At 47.2% G+C, this 13,226-nt stretch overlaps 1 protein-coding gene across 2 annotated transcripts in view; it reads left to right on the top strand.

Moving 5' to 3' along the window:
* Positions 1–2,851: 2,851 nt before the first annotated feature.
* Positions 2,852–13,226, top strand: part of FGR (FGR proto-oncogene, Src family tyrosine kinase) — a 594,030-nt gene continuing 583,655 nt past the window's right edge. For both annotated transcript variants that reach the window (XM_073666196.1, XM_073666199.1), the window contains exon 1: positions 2,852–3,043. The gene's annotated coding sequence lies outside the window, so the exon portion shown is untranslated. The remainder of the gene's footprint in view (positions 3,044–13,226) is intronic.

The following is a 13,226-nucleotide window of genomic DNA, read 5'->3' as shown; positions in this document are numbered from 1 at the left end:
ACATCACTCCTACCTGATCCCGCGACCGCTTCAGCTCGGCCCATCACTTCCCGATCCATGAGCAGCGCCGCTCCCGGTGTATATGGCATGGAGAACGGCATTACTGTGGCTGAAGTTCCCTCCATATTGGGCGTCTTCCTCCCCCTTAGTGAACCGCGGCCTATCTTCTCTTCTTTCTTCTCCGCAGGCTGCAGTTCCGCAGGCGATGGTCTGAGTTGAGGACCTGGCATCGCGCGCTGCTGACGTCAGCGTTCGCTGGGCTCCTTCCAGGACCTTGCGCAGCGTCAGTGCGTAGGGTGGGGCTTCAGATCTCGCACGCTTTCAGTGTCCACGCCTCTCTTCTTCCTGCGTGGCGTCCCAAAGATGGCGTCCAATGGCGGGAAAATGGCTGCGAATGGCGGGAAAACGGCTGCGGGTGGCGGGAAACCTTCACCACGGTAAGTAACACAGTCTTTGAAGGCACGCAGTACCCGGTGGTAGCGGGCACGAAAACCTGCCGACTACGCCAAAGTTGACGCGCCCCCTGGGCCGTGTGTGGGGGAATACCCGGGTCTCTGTGTAATGCTGGGGGTTTGTAGTCTCCGTGGCGGCGGTTTGATGCAGAAGATGATCTCTGTGACACAATGCCTTCCAGTCCTTATCTTCCTGCCCGATGATAAACTTCCTGAACTAACTGTGCAGGGTATCTGACCTGTGTTGAGCTTCAACCTGGACTTGAATGCTGTTCTCTATCCTGTACTTCTGTGAGATACAGATCAAACACACCACTTCTTCCTTTGGCTGCAGCCAGAATGTAAACGACTTCCCCACAATCCCCCTGGGGCTCTGCTAAAACACTCCCCTTCTCCTTTGACTGTGTTAACCCCTCTAGTTGCTGGATACTTCTGGAGCACAACACTTCCACTCTCATGTGCTTGTGTTACTTCTAATAGTTGCAGAATGCTTTTAAAGCAACAGCACTACTTCTGCATGTGACACTCTGCAACAGCACTACTTCTGCATGTCACATAATGCATGCATGCATGTATGAGCAGCGTTCAGTAGTAAACATTGCATGCAAGTGCAAGAGGATTTTAAAGGGCTGTCAGCTGGCAAAACGCAGCTGCTGGCCCGAGCACTTTGATCCCCAGGAATCAGCCCGGTTTCCGCAGATCATATTGGGAGTTCTTATTTCTACTGTAAGTTGGTACACAGCCAGTGGCTAGACTGGTTTTGGGGGTTATACTGAGAAATGAGAACTTTTGCTAACTTCTCTCTTGTTGCACGTCCTGAATCCTGATTTTTTTTTTTATAAGGAAGTCTCCCTATTTATTTTCTAGGGATGAAACCGATGGTAAGAACAAGACATAGAGATATTGGCAATTACTATTTTGCTCCCTGAAAAGCAATTGAGACTCGACTCTTTGGACAATAATATATCTCCTACTGGGAATGATGTTATTTCTACTGTATGTAACACAGGATTTGCAATAATTTCTCACAACATTTTTTTTCATAATATGTACTTTTTTTGCACAACTTGTGGAATTTTACAAAAATTAACACTATTATCAGTATCAGACTGCATCTGAGCTTTTTTTCAAGGAGCCTGTCATTATAGGTGAAAGATCATGACAATTGTGAGTGTAACGTGGTGCAGAGCAGTAGCCATGGGCAAAGTACTCGTGTTCTACGCCCCGGCATGCTACATGACAATGAGGGACCTGGCTGGATATGTGGACTTTAGCAGTGGAGGTGTTACGCTCCTGCAGGCTGCATGCTTACAGTGACTTTAGCTGGCCAGGACCAGGTCTTGTCAGTGGGGGAGACAACCACTTAAGAATAGACAGTCTTTTACTGAACAATAACTTGGTGAGCATTATATACAGCAGATAGTGGGTGCATAACTTCATGAACGTTTCTCTTAGTACATGGAACATCTTTATACACATTCTCTCTCTCTGCTTCCCAGAATGACTCAGTGCTACCTTGTTTAGTCCTCTGTCTTCACCACAACCCAGCACAATACTTCATGAACTTCCCTTTTCCCAATAACGATACTACAGTCAGTAAATGAGTCCAGTACTTCAACCCACGGTTCCATGTCCTTTTTCCCCTTAAGGGAGCTATTTTGCCACTATGGTCGTTACTCAACTTCTCTTCTTGTCAACACTTTGGAACTTCCGCCCGCGGTACCCTCTTTGTTCCACATTCCGTGCTCTGATCCGTCCTCTTACCTTCTGGACTTGCAAGCTCGGAATTGCGTTGCTAGTTTTCCTGCCCTCAGATCCATTCTCCAGAGAATCACTCACACCTTCTATCACTTTCTCTTGCCTCTTTCCTGGATCTCGCTATCTGTTCCCTCAGTCTTTACTCACCCCAGGGACACCTACGTGATGCGGCTCTGCTTACTTATCAGAATGTAGGTCTGCATCTACTGCTAGCTGGGCCCTATTTGACTTCCTGACAGGAAACTGCCTCTGTCCCTCTACTTTACCCCCTCCCAATCTCGGCTAGTCCCAACTATTAACCCTAACTGTCCCTATAAACTCCCTGCTGCTGGGCAGAACCTATCCTATCACTAATAATACACATTACTAAACATGTCGCACATAAAATACATTGCAACAATACACGTGTCTTTCAGGGAAAACATGGGCAACTCTTCCATTTTCATACATGAGCACCAGTACCACATCACTAGAAACATGATATAATCCATGTCACAATGTAGAAAAATGTGCATAGATGTACACAGTACAACCACCCATAGTTCTCAAACATACTCGTATTTCACAAACTTTCATTGAGTTAATGCATAGGACTGGGTAATGCACAGTGCAGTTTCTAAATGTTTAACTTCCTTTTATCATGTTAAAGAGGAACCTTAGAAAGGGGGAAGTTTCCGAGAAAGACTAAGTGCGTGAAATAGACAGACCAAAATTTGGAGACAGATGTAAAAGTAGTTTAATATAAAAGTAGGAGACTTAAAAGGGAAAGGAAGATCAAATTTAAGAAAGGAGAGAGGGAAGACCTACCGATGAAAGCCATCACACATTAGAAGGTAAGCTGGAAGTTTACGTAAATGTGCTGTACATTGTGGTGACATGCTGTTCCAGTGTCAGTAGAGGTCTGGCAAACTTATCTCATAATAAACGAAAGATAAAATTAAAGCTCTTTTTGAAAGAAAGGTAAAGATATAATTATACTTTATGTGCCATGGGCTGAAAGTTATCTTAAAATCTAAAATATAATGAATGGGATGTACTGCAGTTTCCTGAACAGCTGATTAGAAAGTGATCTGGGCATCACGTTGTAAAACTTGATTAACCTTTTAGTTCAGTCCTTAAAGGGGTTGTCCAACCAGTGAAACTCATATATTTATGCCGTATTGGGGCATATGAGTTCCATAGAGGGAGGCACCTCTCAGGACCCACCTCTATGGGCACGAATGGCGACTAAGTACTGCTTCTTTACATTACAAAAATGGCTATCCATGTATCCTCATGTGCCCAATGTTTACTTCCACAAGTTTTACGTTATATTTTAATATGGATTTTAATGTTGATAGTGCTGTGATTTCACTGATAAATGTATAAAGGTGAGATCTGGGGAAAAAATCTGCACTAAATCTGTGACATTATTGACATGCTTTAGAATTGAAAATCTGTTGTATGTTCAATTTTCTTTTTTTTCCCCCCCCGTATTGTGTGGATGATTTTTTCAGAAGCCCACTCACATTTATTGTACTTTGTTGCTAGGACTACAACACCTGTCACGCGACCAAGGTTCACTCGGTGCCGCTGTCATGTCTCAGCACAATTCAAGTGACACAGAGGGTATTGCGATAAGCAAGTCGCAAGAAGTCTATCCTTGTTTGATTTTTTTGCTACTTGCTTTTCATGGTCGCAGTACCCTTGGGGTCTCAATGAGACCCAATTCACTTGTATTGTGTTGCAATGCAGCAGCGGAACCAAGAGATCCTTAGTTGCGTGATAGGTGTCGCAGCCAAAGTCAACGTGTAGCCCTAGCCTTAAATTCAGCAAATCCATTTAAACTGACTCTAAAGTTGCAATTACAAGGGATAATTTAAAGTAGAGATGGACCCCTACAATCGCCTGAGGCACTATAGGTAATGCGTTTTGACTGTCAATGTAACCCTCTGAAAGCTGTATAATCTATGCATAACTGTATGCACAATTGTGTTATAATAGAAAATTTGTAATTGCAAAATCTCGCATCACATGGTGTTTTGACTTAGACTGTAAAAACCAGATGTACAGGACAGTGAAGTAAAAGCTGAATGATATTTCAAAAATAATGTGGATCAGCGGCCATATTTGTCTTAAGGGGATGTCCGGGACTTTAACATTGATGGCCTTTCTTAAAAATAAGTCATCAATGTCTGATTGGTGGGGGTGCGATATCCGACACCCTCGCCGATCAGCTGTTCCCGTATCATCGGCGACAGCTGGAACTGCTCAGTTATGGAGCTGCACAGTACAGCTCCATCGAAGGAATAGTGGCCGGGGCCGAGTAGTGCACATCCGTCCTCTTTTAATTCGAATATGGGGCGGATGTGCAGAACCTGGCCACAGCCACGATACATTTATGCTGCGCAGCTCCATAACTGAGCAGTTCCTGCTGCCGCCATCACTAAGTGCAGCGGATCGGCAGGGGTGACAACCACTTTAAATTAAGCACCGAATAAAGCAAAACTTCTTGTTAAATGCTGTTTTAGGTATAAAATGTACATTAAATTTTCAAAACCTTTTACTACTTTAGTAAAACTAAAAAGAACTTTCATATTTTAGGGAATTGTACAGTGTATACAGCAATTATATTACATTACTTCATTAACAAAATTGTCTGCAATAAGCAGGATTGATCTAATAATAAAGTTATAAAGTTGTAAAACAAGCAGATCACATAGGTATTATCTGGTTTATAAAAGAAAAAAAAACCTGTTTAAATATCATATCAAGAAAATTATTTATTGTACTCACATATAGCGCCATTAATTCCACAGCGCTTTACAGACATCATCATCACTGTCCCCATTGGGGCTCACTATCTAAATTCCCTATCAGTATGTCTTTGGAATGTGGGAGAAAACCAGAGAACCCGGAGGAAACCTACACAAACATGGGGAGAACATACAAACCCCTTGCAGATGTTGTCCTTGATGGGATTTGACCAAGGACCCTAGAGCTGCATGACTACAGTGCTAGCCACTAAGCAACCGTGAAATTGTAATTAAAGGGGTTGTCCACTACTTGGAAAGCCCCTTCTCATTGCTTATGTTTGGCTTCATTAAAATAAGAACACCTTCAGTGGGAAAAATAAGTATTTGATACATTGCCGATTTTGCATGTTTTCCCACCCACAAAGATTTGAGAGGTCTGTAATTTTTATTGTTGGTACACTTCAACTGTGAGAGACAGAGTCTACAAATAAAGGCTAGAAAATCACACTGTATGATTTTTAAATAATTAAATTGCATGTTATTGCATGATATAAGTATTTGATCACCTACCAACCAGAAAGAATTCTGGCTCTCACAGACCTGTTAGTTTTTCTTTTAGAAGCCCTCCTACTCTGCTCTTATTACCTGTATTAATTGCACCTGTTTGAACTTGTTATCTGTATAAAAAAACACCTGTCCTCACACGCCAATATGTCCACCATGGCCAAGACCAAAGAGCTGTCTAAGGACACCATGGACAAAATTGTAGACCTGCACAAGGCTTGGATGGGCTACAGGACAATAGGCAAGCAGCTTGGTGAGAAGGCAACAACTGTTGGCACATTTATTAGAAAATGTAAGAAATGCAAGATGACTGACCATCTTCCTATGTTTGGGGCTCCATGTAAGATCTCGCCTCATGGAGTAAGGATAAATCTGAGAGGTCAGGAATCAGCCCAGAACTACATGGGAGGACCTGGTCAATGACCTGAAGAGATCTGTGACCACAGTCTCAAAAATTACCGTTAGCAACACACTACGCCATCATGGATTAAAATCCTGCAGGGCACTCAAGGTCCCCCTGCTCATGCCAGCACAAGTCCAGGCCCGTTTGAAGTTTTCTAATGACCATCTGGATGATCCAAAGGAGGCATGGGAGAAGGTCATGTGGTCAGATGATACCTAAAAGTTCAATTTTGGCCTCAACTCCACTCGCCGTGTTTGGAGAAAGAAGGATGAGTACAACCCCAAGAACACAGTCCCAACCGTGAAGCATGATGGGGGAAACATCATACTTTGGGGGTGGTTTTCTGCAAAGGGGTCAGGACGACTGCATCATATTGAAGGAAGAATGGCTGGGATCATGCATCGCAAGATTTAGGCCAACAACCTCTTTCCTTCAGTAACAGCATTGAAGATGGGTCGTGGCTTGGTGTTTCAGCATGACAATAACCCGAAACACACAGCCAGGGCAACTAAGGAGTGGCTCTGTAAGAAGCATTTCAAGGTCCTGCAGTGGCCTAGCCAGTCTCCAGGCTTGAACCCAATAGAAAATCTTTGGAGGGAGCTGAAACTCAATGTTGACCAGCATTAGCCCCGAAACCTGAAAGATCTGGAGAAGATCTGTATAGAGGAGTGGGCCAAAATCCCTGCTGCAGTATGTTCAAGCATGGTCAAGAACTACAGGTAATGTCTGACCTCTGTAATTGCAAACAAAGGTTTCTGTACCAAATATTAAATTCTGTTTTTCTATTGTATCAAATATTTATTTCATACAATAAAATACAAATTATGTAAAAATCATACAATGCGATTTCCTGGATTTTTTTTTAAGATTCTGTCTCTCACAGTTGAAGTGTACCTACAATAAAAATTACAGACCTTTCCACTCTTTGTAGGTGGGAAAATGTGCAAAATCGGCAGTGTATCAAATACTTATTTTCCCCATTGTATACTCACCTTCAGTGCTGGCGCCATTCCAGTAGTGTCGGAACTCACGTTCCTGGGGCTCATGTGAGTTTGTTATGTGAGTATGTGAGTTTGCTTAGCTCCAGACTGGTAAGAGAGTCCATGCTGACCTTTGACCACCGGCAAGTGTCTACAATTGGCACATGATATTCCGAACTGAACTATGGAGAAATGCAAGGAGGCGGCCTTGCTTTATGTATCACGTTTCATTTTTCATAATGTGGACAGCTGAGTGCTTTTGTGTCACTTACTCGGGATAAAGAAATGGCACCAGGATGAACTATAGCAGTGTTCCCGAACTCCAGTCCTGGAATTATTACCTGTGCAATACTAAGGAAATCCTGAAAACATGATCAGTTGGTAGGCCTTGAGGCATACCTCCCAACTTTTGAAGAAGAGAAAGAGGGACAGATCAAGCGGCAAATTTTGGCCACACCCCCCTGGTCACACCCTAATCAATACTCTTTAAGGTGCAATTACACTGCGGCTGATAATCGGAAACGGGAGATCAGCCTGTCTAAAGAGGCTGTCAAACGCTCAATGCACAATGAAAATGTCTGTTTGTGGGGTGAAATGATTTTATACTTGCTTAAATATCATCATTCTCTACAGCACATCATCCTGTATAGACATGTGCTGCAGAAAACAATGCTATTCTTCTTATGAGCACAGGACGATCATGTTACCGATCATTCTGTGCACATGAAAGTGCAATCACAGCCTGTCTATACAGTCTAATAAACAACTGTCGGTCGACTTCATATAGCAGATCGGCAGTTTAAAGATGGAAATTCAATTAGCCAGTGAAAATGCAGCCTTATATCTAGGTACCTTATAGGTGACATCTTCTGTAATTGGATTTTTTCTCATTCTTTAGTCTTCATCTGGTCCTGATGCCAGGATGACTGTTCCCATCCACAGCTCGTCTCTGCAGATTTCCATCTTCTCCGCTCTTCTGCAGAACATCCCCACATGGTGCCTTTAAAAATTAATAGTATCATTATAATGCTCCTGAATAAATATAACCACCTATGCTGCACCCCTATATACGCTCTATGTTGTGCCCCTATATACGCTCTATGCTGTGCCCTTGAATAAATAATTGCCCCTCACTGTGCTTCTTGCACAAATAATGATCCCCACATTGTCCCTCTTATGTTACACTAGATGGTGGCCCGACTCTAACGCATCGGGTATTGTAGAATATGTATGCGGCCGACCGGGCGCAATCAGCAGAACGTTGTTTAAATTTGGCGCCAAAATCGCTGATTGGTCGCGGCCGGCAACCGCGACCAATCAGCAAAACGGTGTTTAAATTTGGCGGCAATATCGGTGATTGGTCGCGGGTGGCGGCCGCGACCAATCAGCGAACTGTGTTAGTGAAGACTGGAGAGCTTGTTTAAATTTGGCGATAAAATCGCTGATTAGTCGTGACCGCGACCACTCAGAAAAACGGTGTTTAAATTTGGCGCCAATATCGCAGATTGGTCGCGGCCGCCGGCCGCAACCAATCAGCAGAGTGGTGTTTAAATTTGGCGCCAATATCGCTGATTGGTCGCGGCCGGCAACCGCGACCAATCAGCAAAACGGTGTTTAAATTTGGCGGCAATATCGGTGGTCGCGGGTGGCGGCCGCGACCAATCAGCGAACTGTGTTAGTGAGGACCGGAGAGCTTGTTTAAATTTGTTGATAAAAGCGCTGATTAGTTGCGACCGCGACCACTCAGCAAAATGGTGTTTAAATTTGGCGCCAATATCGCTGATAGGTCGCGGCGGGCGGTCGCGACCAATCAGCAGAGCGGGGTTTAAATTTAGCGGGAATAATGCTGATTGGTTGCGGCCGGCGGTCGTGACCAATCAGCAGAGCGGTGTTTAAATTTGGCGCCAATATCGCTGATTGGTTGCGGCCGGCGGTCGCGACCAATCAGCAGAGCGGTGTTTAAATTTGGCGCCAATATCGCTGATTGGTTGCGGCCGGCGGTTGCGACCAATCAGCAGAGGGGTGTTTAAATTTGGCGCCAATAATGCTGATTGGTTGCGGCCGGCGACCGCGACCAATCAGCAAAGCGGTGTTTAAATTTGGCGCCAATAATGCTGATTGGTCGCGATCGGCCAGCGGCCGCGACCAATCAGCAGAGCGTTGTTTAAATTTGGCGCCAATCTCGCTGATTGGTCGCGGCTGGCGGCCACGACCAATCAGCAGAGCGTTGTTTAAATTTGGCGCCAATCTCGCTGATTGGACGCGGGCGGCGGCCGAGACCAATTAGCAGAGCGGCGTTTAAATTTGCCGGCCATATCGCTGATTGGTCGCGTCCGGCGGCTGTGACCAATCAGTGTCGTATTAGCGAGGACCGGGGAGCGGCTCTGCTTGTGCGGGTACTTCCGCTGCGAGCAGCTGGGAGATGAGTGGCTGCTCGCAGCAGAAGCATCCCGACCGGCGGTGCCGCTCCCCGGTCCTCCGTTCACACTTGCCGTCGGGAGATCAGCGGTCCTAGCCGCTGATCTCCCGACGTTAGCCGCATGGAGGTCAGCGGCGCCGCCGGTCGGGGTAGTTCTGCTGCTAGCGCCGCTCATCTCCTGGCTGCATCGCCGCTGACCTCCGTCTGGCAGATGAGCAGCTAATGGCCGCCATCTTTTTTCTGAAATCCCGCGTCGCTGATTGGGCACGGCCGGACCAATGAGCGACGTGGGATTTCCTGGACAGACAGCGGCCGGACCAATGAGCGACGTGGGATTTCCTGGACAGACAGACAGACAGACGGGATAAGACAATTATATATATATAGATAGTGTCCACACTGTCCTCTCCTATAAAAGATTCCCACCATAAAGGCCCCCCTTTTATACTATGACCACCACCATACTGTACGCCTTGGTAAACTACAACCACCACTGTCCTCACTTATGAGTTATACCCACCACACCTTCATCCTTAATCAACAATGCCCTGCACATTGATTCTTTCATGCTGAACCCCCACTATGATTTCACTGCATATTGAGCCCCCTTTTTACGCTGCCCCATCTCCCCAGCCTGATTTGCCCATCAGGCTGCTCCATCTCCTCAGCCAGACTTGCCCCTCAGGCTGCCCCATCTCCCCAGCCAGACTTGGCCCTCATTCTGTCCCATCTCCCCAGCCAGACATGCCCCTTGCCCCTCAGGCTGGCCTATCTCCCCATTAAGACTTGCCCATCATGCTGTCCCATCTCCCCAGCCAGACTTGCCCCTCATGCTGTCCCATCTCTCTAGCCAGACTTGCCCCTCATGCTGCCTCATCTCTCCAGCTAGACTTGCCCATCAAGCTCTCCCAACTCTCCAGCCAGACTTGCCCCTTGTACCTCAGGCTGGCCTATCTCCCCATCCAGACTTGCCCATTATGCTGTCCCATCTCCCCAGCCAGACTTGCCCCTCATGCTCCCCATCTCCCCAGCCAGACTTGCCCCTTAGGCTGCCCCATATCTACACTGAGCGCTACCAAACCCTAGCTAAGCTTACCATCTCCTGGCTGCCGCTCCCGCGTCATCCAGCCCTCTGCGGCGATCTCTGACGATGTCCATAGCGTGATGAAATTACATCATCGCGCTGCACGTCGGGCAGGGAGCTCATCCCGGAAGTGCCGGCGCTCGCATATTCATTTGTATTGGCGTCTTTGCAGACGCGAATACTCGTGAATGCCGGTGACGCGTCCCCGGGGCAATGGGGTACTCGGCAGCCGGACCTATGGATGCTGGTGGGGGATATCACGGTGGCTTGCCCGGTCCGTGGCCCAGGGCGGTCAACCAAAAAGAGGATTGGAACTTGGATAGAAAATAAATAAACAGTTCGTGACGCCACCTGTGGTACCTGGTAATGATTACCAGCGCTGCTTCAGACCTCTGGGGGTGTTGGGATGGCAGCTGAGGTGTTTCTGCTCCCCACAGGTGGAGCGGGCCCCCGAAGCAGGGATGGTGTGAAGGGATGCAGGAGAGATGGGACCCAGCCAGGTCAGAGGAAGAACAGACACACACACCGGGACTAGTTTCAGTACCTTTACTGCAGATGGTAGTCAGGTACGGTCCGGGGTACTTGTAGGTGGTGTGCACTTCTGGTCTTGGTCCCCAGTGAGCGGGTGTAAGGCCTCCTTTCTATATCTTCCTGTCTCTCTCCCTGGAGCTTCTGACCTGCCTGGAACAGGGTCTAGCTCCCTTGATGTTTCTCTCACCCGTCTTGCTTGGCGGCGAGGGCTTTCCCACTGGTTACCACGATCCCTGGACGCTGGGGCCTTCGTGGTACCTAGTCCTCTAAGTGTGCGGTATTCACGGGTGGACCGAGGGATATGAAATCCTCCTCAGTATGCCCGAGTCCCTACTGGGCATAGAGATCCCAATAGGCTCGGGCCCGGTGCCCGGCTTGCATCAGGGGATGAACTCTCTGTGGTTCCTCTGTCCCTCATGGCTCTTCTCTTCTTCTTGCCTTCTAGCCCACTCTAGGCTCTCACTGGCCAGACTAGCCCGCAGCTTGGGCCTAGCCTGGCTTTCAGCCACACAGACTTCAGCTTGTCTGGTGCTGCAGCATCGTGTCACACTCACTGCTTCCCACTGACTGACTTCCTGAACTCCACCCCCCAGTATATATATACCTGACAGGGCTCCATCTAGTGGACTTGGGTGGAGATGTCTGCATGTATTGAGGCCACTGGGGAGAATCCATCTGTGCAACACCCAGGAGTTCTGTGACAGCCTGCAGCCGCAGGGCGTCACACCGGGAATATCCAACACCAGCTAGTGGAAAATATGGCCCTGAAATCCGGAAGAACAGCTATGTCGTGACGGGAAGCGGGACTGAGCCCTCAAATCGGGACAGTCCCGCCGAATATGGGACGGTTGGGAGCTATGCCTTGAGGTCTGGAGTTAGGGAACTCTCTACTACAGGAAGAAACCCAGGCAATATGATGTTTTAGGCCAGGGGACGGTAACCTACAGAACTGTGACTGTTGTGAAACTTTGATTCCTAGCATGCCCTCATTGTCTGCTTTTATGAGGTATTCTGGGAGTTGTAGTTTCACAGCAGTGGAAGTGCTGCAGGACACTCACCACTACTCTAGGCAGTGTTCTGCTAGTAAACGTTTAGTCCAGGCATTTATGCATGTTACTTTAAGGCCACGGCCCCACTATCAGTATTTGGTCAGTATTCTGTCAGTATTTTATCTCAGGAGTGAGAGCCAAAACCAGGTGAGGAACAATCAGAGAAAAGGTATAATAGAAACAAGTGCACCAATTCTGCATTTATCACCCACTCCTGGTTTTGGCTCCCACTCCAGAGAAAAAATACTGATCGAATATTGATCAAATACTGACAGTGGGGCTGTGGCCTTACACATCATCTACCTAAACATTGTACACACCTTTATGATGGCAGTGGGCTCTTTCAGTAGGACATTGTGCCTTGCCTGTCACGGGTGTGACAGATGTGACAGACAGTCTCTGTGAAGTCAACTCAAGCTAAACTACTTCTCCCGTGTCTGTATCCCCTTGCTGTCTTTGGTGTTTAGTGGGAACTGACTAGGACTCATCCCCCCATTCCCTAGCCAGACTGTAGCTCTAGGGAGAGACAGGGTTTTAGGTTCCTGTTCGGCAATTGGTGAGTAACCAATATAAGGATGGTAGGGAAGACAGGGTGATATCAGATCAGTCTAGGAGGTCTCCACCCCCTCTGTCCTTAGTGTCTGGGCTCCCTTCCCCTCATCCCTTTGTGTGGCACTGTGCGTGATACTGCCATACTGCAAAGAAATGTTTAGAAATCTTATAAGGAACATGGTTAAAGTGGTATTCTCAAGTTTGAAATTTATCAACTATCGTGGGGTTGGGGATAATTTCCTGATAGTTGGAGGTCTGACTGCTTGAGCACTCACAGATCCCAAAAACTAGGGCTCTCCCGAATGAATAGATCGCTGGTCGATCACACGCACTGCGGCTCCATTCATTCCTGCCAGAGATTGATGGGCGCTGATCTTCAACGCTCCCAACAATAGAATGAGAGAAATGGCAGTGTGCATGATCGTCTGTATATCACAACTAGCTATTGAACCACCTGTTCTACGCCCGGGTGGCGAGCATTTTTATTGGCATATGGTCTCTCATGCTGGTATGTGCTGCCCCCCTCCTGATATTTGTGCTGCCCCATCCTGTCCCCACCATCCTATACTGGTATGCGTGGTACCCCTCACCCCAATCCTGGTATGCGTGGTACCCCTCACCCCAATCCTGGTATGTGTGGTACCCCTCACCCCAATCCTGGTATGTGTGGTACCCCTCACCCCAATCCTGGTATGTGTG

This window comes from Phyllobates terribilis, unplaced genomic scaffold (genome assembly GCF_046119375.1).
Source record: "Phyllobates terribilis strain yellow unplaced genomic scaffold, ASM4611937v1 Scaffold_2__4_contigs__length_985480577, whole genome shotgun sequence".
Classification (NCBI taxonomy): Eukaryota; Metazoa; Chordata; class Amphibia; order Anura; family Dendrobatidae; genus Phyllobates; species Phyllobates terribilis.
This window is presented reverse-complemented; position numbering and strand designations above follow the sequence as displayed.